A 23,865-nucleotide genomic window follows, 5' to 3' on the forward strand; every position below is an offset into this window, starting at 1 on the left:
AAACAATATTGCACTTCCTCAGAAGGTTGGAAATAGAGATACCTTATGATCCAGCAATTCCTCTACTTGGTATTTATCCACAAGAAATACAAGCCATAATGTGAGTAGACATATGCACACCAATGTTCATAGCAACAATATTTACAATAGCAAAAAGATGGAGACAGCCTAAGTGTCCATCTATGATAGAATGGATAAACAAACTTTGGTACATACACACAATGGAATATTATGCTACCCTGAAGAATAACAAGGAAGCAGCAAGCCACCACATAACACATTATGCTGAGTGAAGTTAGTCACAAAAGGAGAAATAAGGCATAGGTCCATTATTGCAAAAGAGTAAGAAAAAGCACCCACACTCAAAGGAGGGAAAAAAAAAATATATTATCTTTTATTTTTTCATTATTTTTATTTTTTTTGTTGGTTACCAGGGTGTATGGGGTGGGATGAGGGAGAGGGAAGGGTAGGTCGAGCACATGGTAGGGAATAGGCACAGGATAGTGGAGCACAGGGTATGGAATTGTTTGGGTGCTGGGGCGGGGGGCATACACTAGAAGGGGTAGGGGAAAGGAAAAATAAGGCAGATGGGAGAATAGCAAGGCAGGTTTACATGGGCTAAATAGGGCAGAGGTAAATAATGGAACAACAGGGCTCGGAGATGCTAAGATTGAGACATGGTTTGAATGGGTAAAAGTGGGGAAATCATGTTAAGTAAGATACTTGGCTGTCTTTTCAATCTTGGTTTCCCTTGCCTACTACTGGAATCCTGATCCCCATCCAGAATTCCACTTGAAAGGACAAGCAGACCAGTCTGGAGCAGCTAGAAGAACAGAAGATCCATCTTGAAATAAAGAACAGCAGGAAAAATAAAACAATAACAGCAGTCCAATTGACTACTACAAGAACAAGCAAGTTGTTCCCCAGGGAGCCATCAAGGCAAGTGGTCAGGTTCCCTCAAGGCAAACCCCCTTCCAAGACTGAAACTCAAATGGAGTATGCTAGCAGGCATATGGTCCTGCTGCTGACCACGTTGGTCACCGATAAGGAGAAGAGGGGGAAAAACAGCAATGAAGTTGTGAACTAAGTTTGACCACATTCAATAGACTCCTGTTAACTTGGATTGAGACCTGGTTAACCAGCAGTATGACAAGACAAGGGGATCCCTGGGTCCAGGGGCAGAGACATGGCCCCAGAAGACTAGAACAGAGTAGGAAGCATCCAGCTGATACGAACTGAGGGGCGATGCACAAGAACACCCATGCTTGCAGATAGTACCCATTCAACCTGGCATCTATGACTGGATGATCAGAACTTGACTAGAGGAAGAAAGAAGGGGCGGGGGGAGGAGTAACCCACTACAAGTGGATGAACTCGACCTAGGCTTGTAGATGCAGTATGATAATGGAGCAGCAGACAATTCTCTACAATGAGGATCATTCCCACCCCCTTGATACACAAGGTCAGCAGGGATGGGGAACTTAGATGTTGGCTAATCAAAATGGGGGGACTACAAAGGCAAGAAGTGACTAGCTTACAAGCTTCCAATAGGGAACTTAGCTCCAGAGGATACAGGGAAAGGTAGAATCTCCACTGAATTGTTTCCAACCTGTCTGGAGGTGGGTGATAAAAGGTGAGGGGGAAAGGACTCCTGTGGTTCAATAGGGAATGATTGTTACCAGGTCTGACAGCGAGTATTGGAAAGGTAAACGTAAATGTTTGGTAACAAAAAAGGGGAATAGCTGATTTTGCAGTCCAGGAGCAGAGATCCCTGGAACCAACAAGGGAGGAAAGTGAAGTGCAAGACTCTGTCCGGGGAGGCAGTGACACCAGGGATTGAGGCACAGGCAATGACGTGGACACAAGGAGCGTCTGGGGACTCTGGACTTAGGGAGGGACAGGGGCTGTGTGCTGGCAGCCGGGGACAGGCATGTGGGATGTACCCTTTGTTTGTCTGATGATACATGCAGGGGATTGTAATTATTGCAATGAAACAAAATATGATAGGATGAATGTAAAGATAAATGTTCACCCATATAAACTAACACATAATTCACAATAAAAACTTAGAAAATAATAATAATACAGAGTATCTTCTTATATCATAATGCTATCAAATTAGAAATCAACAATAGGAAGATCAAGGAAATAAAATCAAATACATGTTTATTCTTTGTTGTTGTTCACAACAACCTGATTAAAAGCTGCTGGGTATTAGAACAAACAGTGAAATTAATAAATTCCTAGAAACATATGAGAATGAAAATACAACATACCAAAACCTTTGGGACATAGAAAAAGCAATGTCAAGAGGGCAATTAATAGAAATAAGTATAAACATCAAAAAAAGAAGAACCAAATCAACACACTAACACAACACTTACAACAATCAGAAAAAGACCAGCAAAGTAAAATGATCATGAACTTTATATGGAAGGGAAAGAGACCTCAGATAAGCAAAACACTGCTTAAGAAGAAAAACAAAGTTGGAGGTTTCTTACTTTCACATTTCAAATTTTACTACATAGCCACAATGGTCAAAATCGCCTGGTATTGGTACAAGGAAAGATATATAGATCAAAGGAACAGCATTCAGACCCCAGAATTAAATCCATTTGCATACAATCAACTGATCTTTGACAAAGAGCCAAAATACATTAAATGGGGAAGAGATCTTTTCTTCAACAAATGGTGATAGCAAAATTAAAAATGGATTTTAAAATGTATGAAAGAAGACCTAAATCTCTCACCATATATTAAAAACTAACTCAACATGGAGTATGAACAAAATGCAAATCTCAGAAGTTTAAAGATCATCAATGAAAAAATAGGAACAAACTTAATGGTTCTACTACATAGTATACATAGACTATAAAACATTGTAAAAAAAACACACAAGCAACAGAAGACAAAATAGATGATTGGACAGAGCAAAAATCAGAAACTCCTTTGCATCAAAAAATTTCACCAAAAGAGTTAAGTGATTTCAGAGACTGAGGAAAAAAATTTCGCAATGGCATTTCAGACAAAAAGGCCTAATCTCTAAAATTTATAGGAAATCATAACACCTCTATAAGAAAAAGACAAATAACCCAATTAAAAAATGGGCACAGGACATGAACAGACACTTCACCAAGGAAGACATTCAGGCAGCCAACACACAAATATTAAGAAATGTTTCTGATCATTAGCCATTGTTGTTGTTAAGTACAATGGAGTTGGTTCCTACTCATAGTGACCCTGCACAAGGTTCCGAAGCTGTTGCAAATTAAAAACAGCAACGACGTATCATCTAACACCAGCATTGACAGCAAAGTTCAAAAAGCAGAGGACAACAAATGCTGGCATGGGTGTGGAGAGATTGTGACCCTCCTACATTGTTGGTGGGGTTTCAAAATGATTCAACCACTCTGGAAAACAATATGGCACTTCCTCAGCAAGTTGGAATTTGAAATATCTTATGATTCAGCTATTCCTCTACTTTGTATATATCCACAGAAAATACAAGTAAGTAGATATATGCACACCAATGTTCATTGCAGCACTATTCACAATAGCAAAAAGATGGAGAGAGTCTAAATATCAGTCATTGGAAGAATGGATAAACAAACTTTGGTACAAACACAAAATGAATACTATGTTACCTTGAAAAATAACAACAAAGTTGTAAAACACCTCATAACATGGATGAACCTTAAGGACATTGTTGTTGTTAAGTGCCGTCAAGTTGGTTCCGACTCATAGCGACCCTATATAGGGTTTTCAAGGAGTGACTGGTGAGCTGAACCACTGACCTTGTTCAAACAGTTTTGCAGTCTGGTTCATTAACCCACAGCGCCACACCAGGACATTAGGCTGATTGAAATGAGTCAGTCACAAAAGGACAAATATTGCATAAGACCATTACTGTAAAAGCTTAATAGATATCCAATCTAAAATAAAATTTTATCAGGGTTGGAGGGAAGGGCCAGCAATTCATAGGTTATGGGGTAGACACATAGCTTTAATGATAGGGAGGGCAATATACAAGGAGGGACAGGAAATACACAAGAGCAAGGTAGATGACAAGGGAGATAGTGGTAGACTTCGGTATGTTGCTGTTGTTGTTAAGTGCCATCGAGTCAGCTCCGACCCATAGTGACCCTGTATAGGGTTCCCAAGGAGTGGCTGGTAATCTTGAACTGCTGACATTGCAGTTCAAATGGCTTTGCAGTCTGGTGAATTAACCCACAACTCTATACCAGACTCCTAGGGAGGCATACATGGGCTAAATGAAATAGAGGGAAATAATGATGCATACACAACCTTTGAACAACAGGGCTCTGTAATACAGGGACCAGACATAGTCAGAATGTGTAAAGGAGGGGAAATAATATTAAGATGCTTAACTGTCTTGTAGATAATATTTTCCTCTGCCTTCTAGTGTAAAATAGACCTTTAAGTGGAATAGAAAGGAATATTGGTAAATATAACTACAAGAAGCATGTAATCCCAACCTATAAATGATTAGATTAGTTAAAAGGTGAGTAAAACCTTGCTCAGGGAAATAGGCTTCTTACTAAGCCTTGTGGAATATGGAGCCTTTGATGGAATCCTGAGCTCCTCTCAGAACCTTCTGAGGTAGGACAGTCCCACTGGAAAAGACATGCAGACCAACCTGGAACAGCTAGATATTTCAAGAAGATATTTCTTGAAAGAAAGACCATCAGAAAAAAAAAAAAAAAAAAAAGAAGAAGAAGCATGTTTGGTTAGAATAGCAAGCAAGCTGTTTGACTTTGAACCATCAAGGTAAGATAAGTCATCCAATCAGTGTAATCCCCCTTGTAAGACTGAAACACAAAGGGAACACACGAGAAGTCTTGTATGCTTGTTGGTGATGCCCTGGTCTACTTGTGATTGGAAATTGGGGAAATGCAGCAATGAAGACATGGGCTATGTTTGGCCAGTTCCATTGACACTGTTGACCTTGGGATGAGAGAGAGAAGAGGAATGGCTGGCTCTTCTTAAGTTTCGGAAGGTGTGTAAACTTCCAAGCTCATGGACCTAGAAACTGGAGGCTGGAGCTAAGAGTGAAGTGGCCAGTGGATATGAAGTGAGGGGAGGCATGCAAGAACTCCCAAACTTACATATATAATCCATTTGACATAAATTGGATAGCTAGCTGACCAGAACTTGACTGGATGAAGCAAAAGAGGTTTGATACAAGAACCAAGAGTAAATTGCTACAACTTGATGAACTGCACCTTTGCTTATGGATGTAGTTGCTCAAAATTCCAACCAAAAGTGAATGACTCTTTATATCAAGAATCAGATTTGCCTCCTTGGTACATAGGATTGATAGGGATGGGCAACTTAGACATTGGCTATCAAAAATGGGGTGTTACACTGAATAGTTTCCATCTTGTCTAGATGGGTCAGGTGAAAGGAGATGGGGACAGGATTCTTTTGATTTAATAGTAATTGTTATCATGACTAATAGCAATTGTAAAATTAGAAGATTATAAAAGTAGAAGAGGTATAACAAAAAGCAGGGAGTAGTAAATCAAGGTCAGCAGTTCGAAACTACCAGTGGATCCACGGGCGAAAGATGAGGCGTTCTGCTCCCGTGAAGATTTACAGCTTTGGAAATCCTGTGCAGGGTCACTATGAGTTGGAGCCGACTCCACGGTACTTGACAACTACAATAAATTAATCTTACATTACAGGAACAGAGGACCCTAGGACCAGCTAGAGGGAAGAGCATGAGCAGAACATGGGATCCTCACCAGAGAAGCAGTGACACCAGAGACAGAAGCAATGGCAAGGAGAGATAGAGCATCCCAGTACTCTAGATTTATGGAATGAGATAGGCTATGTGCTGGTTTGTATAATGTGTCCTTTGGTTGTTTAAACGATTATATACTCCTGTGTGTTTTTGTGTACATCAAAAAAGGGGATTGTAATCATTGCAACAAAACAAGATGTGATTGGTTGAGTGCAAAACTGATGTTCTGCCACGTGGGCTATCACTCAATTTACTATAAAAGCTTTTAAAATAAAATAAAATATAAAGTGAATAGTGGTAAATACGGTTAACTGATGGTACATTGTAGGGTTTGTAATCCTTGTAATGAAGCAAGTATAGAATTGTTGAATGTAAAATTGTTATCTATTCTGTAAACATTCATACAATTTACAATAAAAAGTTTTTATTGTTTTATTTTTTAAATAGGGGGCTATAAAGGCATGAAGTGGCTGGCTTATAAGCTTTCAGGAGTGTGTTTAGTTTGAGAATGATGAGGGTAAAAAAACAAAACAAAACAAAAAAACCCATAAGTTCTCCAGTATTCAGTAGTTCTGTGTGGAGTTCGGGTTCCACCTAAGCCACCATCCTCTAAAGAGGCTTACAACAAAAAAGTCTGTTTCTTCCAGGCAATTCCTATCTTCCCTTTTAGTATCCATTTTCATTTTCATCACACCTATTTGCCTATTTTATAATACTAGGTTATAGAAACCAAAATACTAGGTTATAGAAACCAATATCCATTGATAATACCGTCAGAAAAACACATAACTCTTTTTTAGGACATCCAAGTTCAATCTTCTCTTCACCACCCATGCACTGTCTCTTCATTCATGTGCATATATGGCCTTGGGCATCATGCAAGTAGATCCAGTAGGTACTGGTCCTATATTTACTACCTTGTTTATTTGGCCTGGCTTTTACCTAAGGTGGCTACAGGAACAGTTTTTCTTGCCTCAGCTGCAGCATAACATCTCACATCTTCCTTTCAACTGTTACAGTTAATAATCACAAAAGTAACTTTCAAAGAATCAAAAGTTTTAGTGCTCACACTGCTTCATTCTTTCTCTTAGAAAACCCTTGCTTCCATGAGTCTGAAGCCATTTCAACAAACCCCACTTATCACACCAATTGTAACAAATTGCACCTTCCCACAGAACTCACTTCTGAACTGGGTTCAATATCATTGCAATAGCCACATAGAATTCAGACACTGTACACAGTTATGAGATTTATTAAGAAATTTAACAGGTTAGAGTTCAGCATCAGAAATGCACAGCTCTTCCAATCAGGACAGCCATACCTGCAGGCAGACCTCTCTGTGGCCCTTAACCTGGTCTCTGCCCTGACCTTCAATTTTACAAAGCTCTTTTAGGGATGCTAATAAGTACTCAAAAATGTTCTGGCTCTCCAATTAAGCGCTGGGAGTAACTCCATTCCACAAATAAGCCTCATGCCAAGAGACACTCAGCTTTACTCTCTTTGTGGGATGGGAAGTCCACAGCTATGCCTGGTACTCTGGCTCTTGGTTCTGCTATGTTGCTTATCTACCACTCCTTTGCCATTCCTCTGCTACTGCTCTGTTGTCAGAGTTTTCTGTAAAGGAGGTTGAATGTGCATGAATCTCAAGGTCTAAAAGATGAACTCTACTCCCCAATCTTTCTTCGTTATGGTGGTGAGATGCTACCTTCTGATTCTGATATGGTTAATTCTATACCCAGCAGGGTGGCAAAATCGGCCAATGAAAATTAGTCCTGTAAACAATCAACTCATACTGGCCCTATACAGGGTTGGTATGAGTTGGATCCAACTCTATGGCACTCAACAATAACAACTACATAATATTAGGAATTGAATGCAACAGTGGCACATGTCAATTTGGTGGAATAAAATGTGCTGAGCTATATATATATATTTAAATCAGGGTACGAAGATTTTTACTATATACTCCACTTTCTATAGAAGAATGTTTCACATATTCTACAACAGAGAGTGTCCTGGTATGGTGCTATAGGATAAGCACGGGACTGCAAGGTCGGTTTGAACTGTAAGGTTGGCAATTCAAACTCATCAGTCACTCCTCAGAAACCTATACAAGGTCATTATGAGTTGGAACCAACTCAAAAGCACTTAACAGCAACAACAACAAAGAAAATAATCCAATAAACTTAGTTGTTTCAACAATTGATGTTGACCTCCAACAATGAAAATCTGACTGCCCAATTTTGCTTTAAATGTCTCATGCTTCAATTTTCATGATGCTTGCATAATAAATATAATTATAAATGAACAAATGAAAAGATGTCATAAAAGAAAAAGAAATGATCATAAAATATATTGAGGCTCAAGATGATAGTCTCAGGGGACAACATGGTCATTTGCAATAACATAGTCCACAGAGACAATGTTCTGCATTCTACTTTAGTGGTGATGTTGTTAGGTGCAATACATCATTTGACTTCTGACATATGTCTATGTAACAGAATGAAACACTGCCAAGTCCTGTACCATTCTCCCAATGCCATTAAGCTTGAATCCCCTGTTGCTCTCACTATCCTAATCCATATCATTGGGAGTCTTCCTCATTTTCGCTGATGCTTCACTTTACCTAGCATGATGTGCTTCTCTAGGGACTGGTCCTTCCTGATAATATGTCTTAAGTAAGAGAGATGAAGTCTCACCATCTTTAGAATGCTTGTAATGATTTGTTGTTCTTCTAGCAGTCCATGATACTTTTAATATTATTCACTAATACCATAACTAAAACCCATCAATTCTTCAAAGGTCTTCTTTATTCACTGTTCAACTTTCACATGCATAGGGAGATACTGATAATACAATAACTTAGGTCAGGGGCACCTTAGTCCTCAAGTTGATACCTTTGCTCTTGAACACTTTAAAGTGGTCTTGTGCAGCAGATTTGCCTAATGCAATGATACATCATTTGACTTACTGACTGCTGCTTCCGTAAGTGATAATAGTGGGTGCAAGCAAAATGAATTCTTTGATCTTTTCTCCATTTATCATGGTGCAGTTGAAAACTTTTCCATAGTCAATAAAGCATGGATAATCATCTTTCTGGTATTCTCTGTTTTCAGCCAAGATCAATCTGATGTCAGCAATGATATCCCTTGTTCCACATCCCTGTCTGAATCTTGCTAAAATCGCTGGCAATTTACTGTCAATGTACTTTTGCAGTCATTTTTGAATTATTTTCAGTAAAATTTTACTTGCATATGATATTAATGATATTATCTAATGATTTCCACATTCCTTTGGGTCACCTCTCTTTGGAATGTGCACAAATATGGATTGCTTCCAATCAGTTGGTCTAATTTCCTGACAATAGGTGAGTACCTCCAGTGCTGCATCCATTTGTTGAAAGATTTCAGTTTATATTCAATCAATTTCCTGAGCCTTGTTCTTTGCCAATGCTGTCAGTGCATGTTTGATTTCTTACTTCAGTACCACTGATCATGTGTTATCTCTTGAAATGGTTGAACATCATCCATTTCCTTTTGGTACAATGACTCTGCAAATTCCAGCCATCTGTTTTGATGCTTTCTGCATCATTCATTCAATATTTTGCACATAGACTCCTTCAACATTGCATGTCGAAGTTGGAATATTTTCTTCAATTCTTACAGATGAAGAAATACTGAGCTTATTCTTCCCTTTTGGTCTTCCTTATAAATGTACATATATTATCCTATCACTGATAGCACTATATTTCATGATAGATCTTTTTAATGTTCTTTTTGATGATGAATGTGACACTATTAATCTTTAACTTGTCATTCCTGGCATAGTAAACCATATGATTGCCTGATTCAAGATGGCCAATAGCAGTCCATTTTAGCTCACTAATGCCCAGGATTTTGATCTATATGGGTTCCATTTCACTTTTGACAACTTTTAATTTTTCTTGATTTATACTTCATACATTCCATGTTCTGATTATTATTGGATATTTCCAGTTGTTTCTCCTCATTTTGAGTTGTGCCCCACAGCAAATGAAAGTTCCAGAGGTTTTACTCCATATGTGTCATCATAATCAACTCTTCTTTGAGGAGGCCTCTCTTTCCCAGTCATATTCTGATGACCTTCCAACCTGAGGGGCTCATAATCCAGCAGTGCATTTAACAATATTCTGGTGCAATTCATCATGTTTCAATATTCAACATTCTGGTATTATCTGACAGTGCTCCACTGCTATTCATAAGGTTTTCAGAAGTAGTCTGCCTCTCCTTATATAGTCTGCTTCATCTAGAAGCTCAGCTGAAACTGAGCCACCAGTATTTTAAATACCAGCACGGTACCTTGCTGGAATTTAAAATACTGGTGGCATCATTTCCAGAATCATAGCAACAGGTAAGCCACCACAGTACAACAAACTGACATATGACATATTAGACATTTTAAGTCTAAAACATTAAAAGCTTATGAGTGGCCATCTAAGCTGCAATATTTGCCACTCCATCCAAAGCAAAGAAGGAGGAAGAAAATCAGAAAATCAGAAAATCAAAACTGGATAGAAACAGCTAGTCTAAAAGAATCTCAGCCTCCATGACCCTAAATCAGAAGAATTAGAAGCTTCCTTAGTACAATTGCCAACAGAAGGTTCTGGATTGAGTGGGAGAAAAATGTGGAACAAAACTCAGAATCATAAGAAAGATCATGCTTACTGGTCTGACATAAACTGGTGAAATCCTTGAGACTATGGCTCTTAATCATCCTTCAAGTCACCTACTGCCATGGGTCAGCTTTCTACCAAACACTAGATGGACCTATGGGTGAACAGTAACATCAAGGGAGTATGAGCCTTTTCAACCAATCAACCATATGAGAGCACAAGGGTAACAATTACCCAGGATTAAATCTCAGAATGCAGGAAGGGATGGAAAAGGACAAACAGTAATGGCAAACACAGGGAGGAAGTGACAAGAGTGCTATTAGAGGGACAGGATAGCAATGTCACATAATAAACAGTGTATGACTTGTTGAATGGATTTGCCTATCTAACTATAAAGAGTAAATGCAGTAAAATTTGTGGAGTCCTGGTGTGGCGCTGTAGGATAAGCACTGGACCACAAAGTTGGTTTTGAACTGCAAGGTTGGCAGTTCAAATCCACCAGCCATTCCTTGAAAACCCTATACAGGGTGACTATGAGTCAGAACTGCCTTGATGGCAATACACAATAACAACAGTAATTTGTTGTACTATTTGCAAAGTTTCATGTTTCTATACGTAGGGTTGCTGTAAGTTGGAATCTATTTGTTGGCACCAAGCAACAAGTATTTGCATTTTGTTGGTGATATTTTCAGCTTCTCTTTTGGTATCTTTTTGTGTGTGTCTGGTCTGGTGATTAGCAATATTTTCTAAGGCATCTAGAATCTGAGGTATAATTCTAGGATTGTAAGGAGCTCTGGTAGCGTAGTGGTTACGAATTGGGCTGCTAACCTCAAGGTCGGCAGTTTGAAACTACGAGCCATTCTGTGGGAGAAAGATAAGGCTTTCTGCTCCTGTAAAGACTTACAGCCTTGGAAACCCTGTAGAGGGTCACTATGCATCGGAGTTGACTCCATGGTACCTAAGAACAACACTTGTTGCTACAGTATGCTGTTCCTGGTATGTATTAGAAAGATATTTTAATATTAAATCACTGTCTAACTATGTCTTAAGAAATTTAAACTGAATAGTTTAAAAAAAATAGTAAAAAAAAAAAAAAAGATCAACTGCTTCTGACAATCACAAGATTAAGTGAATGTATATACTCCATGGTATGAACCTGGCATATTCATTATGTCCTAAAATTTTCTGTCACACGTCTTTATAATACACTGACATATTGGCAACATTAATATTACACTGTCTATGCACTTAGAAAAATCAATTTTGTAAACCACATAAAGAATGAAGTGCTTGATTTGCAATTTCTTCCCTGGTATGACTTTTTAAGTTAGTAAAATGTCATAAACTGGTAACAGATTTTGCATCTGCTGGAGTCTTGGTGTAGTACTGTAGAATAACAACTCAACCTCAAGGTCAGTTTGACCTGAGGGCTGTATATTATAGTTAAGTGCCATCAAGTCGGTTTCAATCCATAGAGACCTAGTATCGGGTTTCTAAGGAGCAACTAGTGAGTTTGAGTCACTGACCTTGTGGTTCAAACTGACCTTGCAGTCCTGTGTTTATCCTAAAATGCCACAGCAGGAATCACCCCATAAGTTGTTGTTAAGTGCTGTCCAGTCTGTTCTGACTCATGGTGACTCTGTATAGGGTTTCCAAGGAGCAGATGGTGGGTTTGAATTGCCAACCTTGAACTGCCAACCTTGTCCAGTGCTGATCCTACAGTGCCATATAAGGAGTTGTTGTTGTTATTAGGTGCCATCGAGTCTGAACCGACTCATAGCAACCCCATGCACAGCAGAATGAAACAATGTCCAATCCTGGGCCAACCTCACTACCGCTGCCACACTTGAGTCCATCAATGCTGCCACCTGGCCAATCCATCTCATTGGGAGTCTTCCTCTTTTTCTCTGACCCTCCATCTTACCAAGCATGATATCCTTCTTCAGAGACTGTTCCCTCCTGACAATATGCCCAAAGTATGAGAGACGAAGTTTGACCATCTTGGCCTCTAAGGAGCACTCTGGCTGCACTTCTTTCAAAACAGATATATTGGTTCTTTTGACAACCCATAGCACTTTTAGTATTCTCCTCCAACACCATAATTCAAAGGCATCAATTCTTCTATGACCTTCCTTATTCACTGTCCAGCTTTCGCAGCCATATGAGGTTATTGAAAATACCATGGCGTGGGTCAGGAGCACCTTAGTCCTCAAGCTGACATCTTTGCTCTTCAACACTTTAAAAAGTTCCTGTGCAGCAGATTTGCCTAATACAATATGTCGTCTGATCTCTAAGGCCCTAGAAATCATTTGGTCTGGTCCTGCCAAAGCAACTACAGTTCTAGTCGTCATGTTGTTGTAGTTAAGTGCCGTCGAGTCAGTTCTGATTCAGAACAACCCTGTATATGGTTTCCAAGGAGCAGTTGGTACGTTTGAACTGCTGATCTTCTGGTCTGCAGTCCAGTCCTCTTGTACTGGTGGTGGTGTGTCATGGAGTTGGTTCCAACTCATAGCAACCCTATATAGGGTTTCTGAGGATGTAAACCTTTATGGGAGCAGAAAGCCTTATCCTTCAGAATGGCTGGTAGTTTCAAACTGCTGACCTTTAGGTTAACAGCCCAACTCGTAACCACTAAGCTACCAGAGGAGCTGGTATCAATGTCATTGAGTGCTCTGCCAGCTCCCTGCCACTTTAGTGCTCACTTTTCCTTATGTCTTATCCTATCTGCTGGGATTGTATGGGTCTTTGAGCAACTTTGTTTTGTTGATGTCCTGAGCATGTGCTTAACTTGTTTATTAGGTAACTTGTGCCTGGTCACAGTATGTGATTTTTACCTTACAAGTTGGATCTAGAGCATATCTTCTGCATGATGGGGAATTCCTTTTTACAGCAAAGCATTTCTACAGGTATCATTTCCCTTAAGAGCAGGCAGAACAATTAAAAGCAAGCAGATTCCAGAGTTAGCCACCTGCATTCATACTCCAGGCCCTGTACTTGGCAACAATGAGACTCTGTCCATTTCCTTATTGGAAAAATGGAGATGATAATCATACCAACCTCATTTTTTTATTATAATTAAAATACACAAAACACATGAAATTTTATATTTTATAATTTGTTGTTGTTAAGTGCCGTCGAGTCAGTTCTGATCCATAGTGACCCTGTATAGTGTTTTCAAGGAGCAGCTGGTAAGCTTGAACCACCAACCTTACAGTTCAAATGAATTTGGCACACTAACCCACAGTAACACAATACATAAAATTACGTATTGGCAGTCCCCATGTTACAAATGAGCTCCATCCCTAGTATGTCTTTAAGTTGAATTTATACGTAAGTTCATATCTAAGGTCAGTTAGTCAAATGTTTGTCTTAGTAGATAGCATATACAGTACCTTTTATGCATACAATAAAACGTCTTTAACATTTTTAATGCCAACTAGTTGGAAGAGTCTTATAGCAACCCAGCAAAGGGTTTCCAGGGATTTACATCTTTGAGAGAGCAGAAAGCCCCATCTTTCTCCCGCAGAGTGGCTGGTGGGTTCAAATCTTCAACCTTGTGGGTAAGTGCAGTTTCTATCCTATAGAGCCACTGTGCTTCCCAACATAATAAGTAGAGTAATAAAAATAATGACGTTTACATGTGCATCAAAAAATGGTGGTTATGTGCCATGAAGTTGCACATATAGCAACCCTGCGTAGGGTTTCTGAGGCTATAAATCTTCATGGGAGCAGAAAGTCTCAGAGAGAGAGAGAGAGAGAGAGAGAGAGAGAGAGTGAGAATTGGGCTGTGAACCACAAGGTCAGCAGTTCGAAACTACCAGTTGCTTTGCAGGAGAAAGATAAGGATTTCTGCTCCCGTAAAGATTTACAGCCTTGGAAACCCTGCTCAGGGTCGCTATGGGTCGGAACTGACTACAGGATAGTTTCATAATTACAGATTATATGTGAGTTGAATGCTCATCACTTGGAGACTGCCTATATTTCATACATAATACATAATACAGAAAAGCATATACAGTAAACTGGTTGTCTGTGTGCCGTGGAGTCGGTTCTGATTGATAGTGACCCTATATAGGGTTTCTGAGGCTGGAAATCTTTACAGGAACAGGTAGCCTTATCTTTCTCCTACAGAATACCTCCAAGTTTCGAACTGCTAACCTTGAGTTAACCACTATGCTACCAGAGCTCCTTGCCTTCAAAATAATAAGCCATTTGCACATGTTTCTTGTTACTTTTAATCCTCACTAATGTGTGGTGCTGTGGGTTAATGCGCCATACTGTAAAGTCATATGAACTGCAAGGTCAGCAGTTCAAGCTCACCAGCTGCTCCTCGGAAAACCTATACAGGGTCTGTATGGGTTGGAATCAACTCGACAGCACTTCACAACAACAACAACATTCTATAAAAGGAGTCCTTGTGTGACATTTGATGGTAAGCACTGTACTTCTAACTACAAGGTCAGTAGTTCCAACCCACCAGCTGCTCCTTGGAAACCCTATACAGGGTCGTTATGAGTCAGAAGTGACTCACCGGCACTTAACAACAACAACAATCTATGTCAGGTAGAAATCATTCTTGGTGTTTATTGCTAGCAGAAACTGCTGTTGAGTTGGTTCTGATTCATAGTGACCCTGTATAGGGTTTCAAGGATTTAAATCTTCATGGGAGCAGAAAGCTCAAAATGCAGACATTGTGCCTTTTCTGATGACAGTTTTCCAGAAAAAAGATAATGCCCATACATGCATGTACTCAAGTCCTTGGAAAGGCTATAGAATTCTACCTTCCCCCAGTATTATGTGAGCACCACTGTCTCTAGCTGGTGGAGGAAGGCATCAAACTCACTTTTCATTCTAGTTTCATTTGAAGGATCTGACTCAGTGCAGGAGCCACCAGCCTTTTTGAGATCCCCTTCTTGGTGCTGTCTAGCCCAGATAGGACAAAATGATCATTTCAAGTTATGTGAGCTAACTGTGAGACCAAGAAATCTGGTTGCTTCTTAAGCTTACCACGGTTTTTCAACTGGGGAATCAAACCAAAGCAAAGATCAAAGACAACAAAGCAATGAGGTAGTCATTGACAACACAGTCAAAACAGCTTTGGGCTATTTTGGGTGGTTCTTCTCTCATTTTTTCACACATTTGTTTGATTTTTATTAATATTTTACAACTATGGCTACATTTAGAGTCATCAAGAGCCAGTTGCCATTGTGTCCAATCTGACTCATGTTGGCCCTATGTGTGTCAGAGAAGAACTGTGTTGTCAATGACTGATTTTTCAGAAGCAGATCTCCAAGCCTTCTTCTGAGTACCTCTGGGCAGACTTTGGGTACAACTTTTCAATTAGCAGCTGAGTATGTTTGCTGTCTGCACCACCCAGGGACTCCACACAAGAACACAAACATAGTCAAAGTATGCTAAGATGGAGAGTCATGTTTCTGTTCATCTCCCTGCCACTGTCCTGCCATACTTAGATCAATAAACAAAGCATTGGTCCCTCTGTTCTTCTCACTGAAGCCTGTCAACAGCTTGCCACCAAGTGCTCCATGATCTCAAGGGGATATAACCTGACCTGTCACTCTTCCACCTCCTTGGAAAAACAACAAAACCCAAACCAACTGCCGTCAAGTCGATTCCAAATCATAGCAAACCTATTAGGGTTTCCAAGATGTTAAATCTTGATGGGAGCAGATAGTCTCATCTTTCTCCTGTGGAGTGGCTGGTGGGTTTGAACTGGTAACCTTGTGGTTAGCAGTGCAATGCCTAATCCATGGCACCACCAGGACTGAGATCTAAAAGATAAGAGTAAATCAAGACCAGGAGCTGAGTCAATGCCTTTTACTCCCAGTGTCAGGGAACTACCTTCATGTGAACTGATCCATAAACACCAAAGGAGACTTGGTTGTGTGGGGTTCCCCATGTCAATGCCCTTCCATGCCATCACTGTCCAGCCCCACTCACCCTTCTCTTCTTTTTCTCCAACACACTATACAAACTCCTAGTGCTGTACTTACCATGATGAACCATTTGTTCATCTGGCTCTCAAACTGCACTGCACTTGGTATAGGACACACACCACACCATACTCACCCTGTGTCTCCAGCCTCCAGATGGGATAAAGGAAAATGGAACATGAGATAAACAAATGTGTGTGGAACTGAGTTGTTCTGATTGACAAGAAAGAGAAGACCCTGCCCTGGTAACTAGAAATAAAGAATTGCCCACATGAACAGATTCCACTCCCTGAGCAGGAATATTTTATTAGACATAGTTTGCAAGTGCATTTTACAACTATCTGGTGGCACAGGACCAACATACATAAAATACAAGACAGCACACACAGTTGACTACTAAACTGTGAATGAATATACTCAGCTACACGTATGAGGGAGATACAGACAAACCAAAGCCAGGGACTGGAATTTGGGGGAATTGAGATTTCAATGGACCTCAGAGCATGATTAAAGCTCAGAGAGATGAAGAAGAAACACAATAAGCCAAGTTAAGCCTAAGGTATGAGCCTAGCCTAGCCATAACTGGACTCTGTTGGCATCTATATGAACAGCTCAGTGGCACAATGGTGCAGGACCACCTAATTGGAGCAAACACAGGTGCTAGAAGAGCTCCGGCAGTAAAGCTGAAGAGGCTAAAATAATAAAAAGAGAATTGCAATGAAAAAAGGATTCCAGTGAAACAGAAAATACTATCATTTAAAATTGAATGTTCAAAACAGCATAGCCTTTGCATGGGCATTATACCTACTGATTGATACAGTCATCTAGAATAATCCTCAACTTCATGCTCTATTTTTATGGTTTTCTCCCAAAACCATTGTTAGTAACTCTCTTATTGGATAAAATTTAATTTCAACATCTGTCTTAGGTAATTGGTTGATGGATGAAGGGGAGTTCAGTGGGGCTTAAATTCCATTTAGGGTCTTCTTTCACAATTATGCTGTACAAACAAATGTAAAAATCATTAGCATTAACTGAAAATAGCCATTCACTGTAACTCCAGGACTAACAGTCTTGGTATATCATTTAGAGTTTCAGTTCAATACTGAAATTTCAGCTTATGACTTGGTAAGTGGTTTTCCATTTGAGAAGTTAAAAAAAAAAATCAGAGTAGACTTAAAAATAATAAGTTTTATTAAAGTAAGGACTTTTTTGATGAGTTCTTTAAAAATTGTATATAAAAACAATCAAAATTGTATATACTATGAAAAGTGATTATGCAGAGTAACCTGCTAGGTGTCCTTATAGTGAATGCAAGTACTGTCACAGAAGGACAAACAATTGATAAGCATATATATAGTTGTTGTTGTTAAGTACCGTGGAGTCGGTTCCGACTTATAGTGATCCTGCACAGGATTTCTGAGGATGTACATTTTTACAGGAGCAGAAAGTCTCTTCTTTCTCCTGTAGAATGGCTGGTAGTTTCAAACTGCTGACCTTGAGGTTAGCAGACGGATTCATAATCACTACGCTACCAGAGCTCCATATATATATATATATATTTCTAGATGTCCAGGGTCATCTAGCTGCAAGTTTTCGAAACTCTAACTAGTATTCTGCTTCCAGTATTAAATGTTAGTAAAGAAATTAGACTTTCCTCTATCTATCTACAAAGGAGCCTCATAGGCTCTGTATGGTCACTTACACATTACTGTGGTAATGTGTAAATACTGAACTTGTTGTTAATAGGAGCCACTGAGTTGTTTCTGACTCACAGAGACCCTATGAACAAAAGAAGGAAACATTGCCCGGCCCTGTACCCGCCACACAATTGTTATGTTTGAGCCTATTGTTACTACCATATGCAAGCCATCTTGTTGGGTGTCTTTCCCATTTTTTGCTTTCCAAACTTTTTTTCTCCCCCAAGCATGATTTTCTTTTTTAGGGACTGGTCCCTCCTAACAATATGTTGAAAGCATGAGACAAAAAGTCTTGCCATCCATGATTCTAAGGAGCATTCTGGCTGTACTTCTTCCAGCACAGATTTGCTTGATCTTTTGGCAGTCCATGGTACTTTCAATATTCTTCACAGATACCATCATTCAAATGTATCAGTTCCTCTAAGGCTTCCTTATTTATTGTCCAACTTACATATGAGGCAACTGAAAATATCATGGCTTGGGTCAGATGCACCTTAGTCCTCAAACTGACATCCTTGCTCTTAAACACTTAAAAGTGTCTTTTGCAGCACATTTGCCTACTGCAATATGTCATCTGATTTCTTGATGCTGGGTCTATGATCACGGACTAAGGATCCAAGGAAAATGAAGTGTTTGGCAAGTTGAATTCTCTCCATTTATCATAACATTATTTATTAGTCCAGTTGTTAGGATTTTCATTTTCTTTACATTGAAGTGCAATCCATACTTATGGCTGTAATTTTTGACTAATGAAAATGGAGACACTAAAATGCTGAACTTTTAGGGACATATGTGTGCTTTGTTATGAAAAACTAAGGAGCTAAATAATGTAGTCATTTCTGAATAATATTTTGCCATGCCGAGTTTGTCACAAAGCAGAGAAATTAGTCAACTTAATTTTTCTCTTGTTTGGTGCTTTATAAGAATGCCAATTGATACATTTTTTTAATCAAGTGCCCCTTTGCCAAAAGCCATGTTTGGTTTCATAGGAAACATGAGAAAAAAATATTTCAAGTATGATGACACAGCACATTTTATCTCGAATTTAATTCACCATCAACTACACTGTCAATTATTTAAATAATAATTGTGGGACATTATTCCAACTGTAAAATTTTACTAACTTGTAATAGCATAAAATTAACATGAACTTACATTCAATTTTCCCAATGACAATTAAAATTTTGTTTTATATTTTTTATAAAATGTTTTATAGTTCTTCATATTCAATTTAAAAACTTATTAAAATTAAAAAACTTATTAAAATACTATAGCACAATTTGACTGATTTTTTTCTGCCAATTAAAACAGTTCATTTCCAAAAATGAAACATTCTGTTTTCTCCATTAACTCTGCTCTATCTGCCAGCTAATGGAATAAAATCAAATACAGAAACTTTAGCATTCTTAAACAGGCATCTTCTGGTATCGAGTTCTGGGCACAACAATCGTGAAGGGCCAAGACTTGATACTGGAAGGTTCTGTTTTATGCATGCCAAAGCAAATGGTTCTTGGTATGGTGCTATAGGAAAAGCACTGGACTGCTAAGCAATCACAAGATCAACAGTTCAAATCTACCAGTTGTTCCTCAGAAACCCTGTGTACAGGGTTGCTATGAATCGGAAGTGACTGTTGTTGTTAAGTGCCGTGGAGTCAGTTCCGAATCATAGCAACCCTGTACAGGGTTTCCAAGGCTGTAAATCTTTACGGGAGCAGAAAGCCTCATCTTTCTCCTGCGGAACAGCTGGTAGTTTCGAACTGCTGACCTTGCAGTTCACAGCCCGATTCATAACCACTATGCTCCTATGAATCAGAAGTGACTAGACAGCACTTAATAACAATAACAAAACAAATGTGTTTGTTTTCATTTCACCAGCAGTGTATAGGAGTCCTGGTATGGTGCTGTAGGATTAACACTTGACTAAAAACCACAAGATTACCAGTTCAAACAGATCAATCACACCTTGGAAACCTTACATAGAGTTGCTCTGAGTCAGAACTGACTCTAAGGCACTTAGCAGCAACAATAACAAGCGTGTATACTGTGTTCATCAAATTGCAACTTTCTGACTACCCAGTAAATTCTTTTTTCACCAACACTGATTTAGCAGATAATTCAAGGTCTTCTGTAGCCTGTGTAACAAAAGTAGATGCAATTCTATTCTTAACTGCGTGGCAAGCCAATTCATTTTAGATTAAAAAAGGAACTGATTATGGTCTCTAGGTGGCATACACAGTTTGTACTCAACTACTGCCTAAAAGCTAGCAGTTCAAATACACCCAGCAATGCTGTGAAAGAAAGGCCAGGTGATCTAATAAAAAAAAATTACAGCCAAGAAAACATAAAGAGCACAGTTTTATTCTGTAACATTTTGTACCCATGAGTTAGAATTGATTCAACACCAGTAGATATAGATGGAGCCTTGCTAAAAAAAAGTCTTCACAATCTACCACTAACAAATCAGATGAATACCCTATGGAGCACAGTTCTTCTCTGACACACACATAGGATCATCTTGAGTCAAAGTGATTCCATGGCAACTGATTTATGTGGATGAGAGGGCTGGTTATGATCCCTCTTACTAAGAGTAGACATATATAGTGTAGTTGATGGGTACTAGAGAGGAGAGTTTACAGACTGATTACTAAAGACAGAAAAAATATCAGCGACCTCAAATATAAATAGGAAGTCACTTCTATCCCAGAAAAACAGATTTCCACAGAGGTTGTAGTGAGATAATAATGACGAAATCAATATTCCACAAAACTAATTATCTGTGGGAGGATGTACTAAAAAGGTACAGGGCATATTTGTAAAGAAGGTAACTTCTAAAAGAATAGGACACTCTGACTCTAAAAGCCTCCCCTAACAAGTAGCAGATATCTGTGCTTGTGAGGAAGCATCAGTTCAGACTCTCTGCCAGTTACTACTGAACCTTGATAGCAAGAAGGACACTCTGGAGGGAAGTCCATGGCAAAGGGACTCATCCTGACACACACTGGTCACCTGGGACTTTGTAGAACCAGCTGTGCCTGTGCTTCAAGCAGGCATTTCAAGTTAACTGCTCAGGGTAGAGCCCTGGTAAAAGTTTACCAGGTGATCTTACTGGGCCAATAGAGGTGAAAACATTTAGTCAAAACCAAATGAAGTTATTTGTTCCCTTAGTGACCTCCATGGTATCTTATATATAAGGAAGGAAGTATCCTTATAACCTTTGCATATTTAGTTTTTGAAGAAGTGTTATAGGATAATTCACTGGACCACAAGGTCAGCTTAAACTGTAAGATCAGCAAGTCACACTCACCAGCTGCTCCTCGGAGACCCTATACAGGGTCGCTATGAATCAGAACCAACTCGACCTTACTAAACAAAAACAGAAATTTAAAAATGTGTCCAGACTTTCAGAAAGATGGTGGACTAGGCAGCCACACTACCCAGACCTCTATAACAAAGATCCCAGAAACCTAAAAAAACCCGATATGAACGATAATCAGAATCCTAAACTTCAGAGGAAATGATAGAGAAGTAGACTGAATCATGTGTAGGAGAAGAAACTGAACAGAAGTGGCTAGAGTGGAGACAAAAAAGTGAACTGTGGGCTGGCTTGATATGTTGTGATCATCTCGGACTTTTGCAAGCAACATTTGACTAAGACATCAACCTGCCAATACAATGGCATACCAGTCCTGGTAGGATCCTCCCTTGTTCTCCAAAGCCTCCTGGTGACCAAAAGTGTGGCCAGTCACTACCCTTCCACTAAGCAGCCAGTGATACCCCCTGCTCTGTACAGTTCCTGCTCTGCCGTAGGCCAGAATTGCATCCTTGTATACTGACTGGGCACCTGGCGTGGCACTGTGGGTTAATACGCCAGACTGCAAAGCTGTTTGAACTGCAAGGTTGGTGGTTCAAGCTCACCAGCTGCTCCTTGGAAACCCTATAAAGGGTCGCTATGGGTTGGAACCGACTTGATGGCACATTACAAAAATAACAACATACTGGGCACCAGGTGTACCACAACCACATCAGGAGGCACCTGAACTCCACTTCATTTGTTGTTGTTGTTGTTGTTATGTGCCTTGGAGTCAGTTCCAACTCATAGCAACCCTTTACAGGGTTTCCGAGGCTGTAAATCTTTACGGGAGCAGAAATCCTCACCTTTCTCCTGCGAAACAGCTGGTAGTTTAAACTGCTGTCCTTGCAGTTCGCAGCCTCATAACCACTACACTACCAGAGCTCCAATTTGCAGTGCTGGGTCCTAGTCATCCCTGGAAGGCCAAGACCTCCTTGCACCCTGATTTTGCTACCTTCTGAACAAGCAGAAACTCACAAACTACTTCTGGATAAGGTTCCAATCCCCAGACACAATCTAGGTCGGCAAAAACTCTATCTAGGACTGGGCCCTCCTTAGCCCTCCCCACTACACACATATTATGAGTTCCTTGTCTGGCAGACAGTGCCAACCCATACCAGAAGCCATACTCCACAATGTTTTCTCTTTGATACTGCTTTTGTCCTTTTTGGTAAAGAAAGTAAAAAGGTATTTTTCCTCTCTTCACATAGCTTTTTGGTTTTGCAGTTTTGTTTCTTTCCTTTCCTGTTTTCAATGTTGTTTCCTACACTGCTGTTCATTTATCTTCCTTTTATTACTTACTTTCCTCTTCTTTGCCTCTCTTTTTTACATTTTTTTATTAGGTTTTAAATTTTTTTTTTTTTTTTGGTCTTCCCCCCGCCTCGTTTTGCTTATTGTATTTTTCTTTAATCAATTCCATTGTTTTTCTTTTCCTTTCTTCTTAGTTATATAAATTCATTTTTCTTAATGTTATTTGCCAGTCTTCCCCAACTTTTTCCTTTATCATTGTTTCCTTTTGCTGTTTGTTGTTTTGTTTTTTTTCTTGTCCTACCCATTGTGTAGCAGCAACTAGCAACTGCGCCCACACAGCCAAGCCACACCTATGCCATCTTCACCCCCACCCACCAGGTGAGAGCCAGTACTCACTCCTATCTCACCTGATCTCTCCCATATCACTAGGCAAGAGCCACTTCCCACTCCCATTATCACCTGATACACAGCAGCTTATACCAGCCAAACCCATCCACCCTCAACTGTGCTACAATAGAAACCATACAGGCAATAAACCAATGCAATGGCAAGTATAAAATGCTGAAAGAAAAAAAATTTCTAGCCACAAATAATATACCCAGAAAAATGTCCCTCAAATATGATTATGAAACCAGAACATTTCCAGATAAACAGAAATTAAAGGAATCTGGACAGAGAACCAACAACCACAGACAACAACTTGAGATTAACAGATATGACAACACCACTCAGAAGTTAACCCAGATATGTTGTTGTTGTTGTTATGTGCCATGGAGTCAGTTCCAACTCATAGTGACCCTGTATAGGTTTTCAAGGCTATAAACTTTTACGGGAGAAGAAAGCCTCATCTTTCTCCCGCTGAACAGCTGGTAGTTTTGAACTGCTGACCCTGAGGTAAATAGAAGTATCCAAATTAAAACACATGTATTAGACTGAAATTAGGGGAACAGAGATAGCAATTAGAAATGAAGATAAATACAAAATAAAAAAGAGAATAATCTGCATACAGAACCTCCAAATGGAGAAGAAACCATGTAGATTTCAAAAAACAACAGAATATTTTAAACTTGGGAAGAAATTAATACACATGTTCGTTGGGTGTAACATGTGTATTAACATCATACATGAAGAAAGCAAAAAGTCATTAAGAAGACAAAAAAAAAAAAAAGGAAAAGGTCAAAATGGATGTCAGAAGAGAC

General features: G+C 39.4%; 1 protein-coding gene across 1 annotated transcript in view; it reads right to left on the bottom strand.

Moving 5' to 3' along the window:
* Positions 1-23,865, bottom strand: part of PIEZO2 (piezo-type mechanosensitive ion channel component 2) — an 861,527-nt gene that overhangs the window by 589,641 nt on the left and 248,021 nt on the right. The window lies entirely within an intron of this gene.

This window comes from Chrysochloris asiatica, unplaced genomic scaffold (assembly GCF_000296735.1).
Source record: "Chrysochloris asiatica unplaced genomic scaffold, ChrAsi1.0 scaffold00122, whole genome shotgun sequence".
NCBI classification, from domain to species: Eukaryota; Metazoa; Chordata; class Mammalia; order Afrosoricida; family Chrysochloridae; genus Chrysochloris; species Chrysochloris asiatica.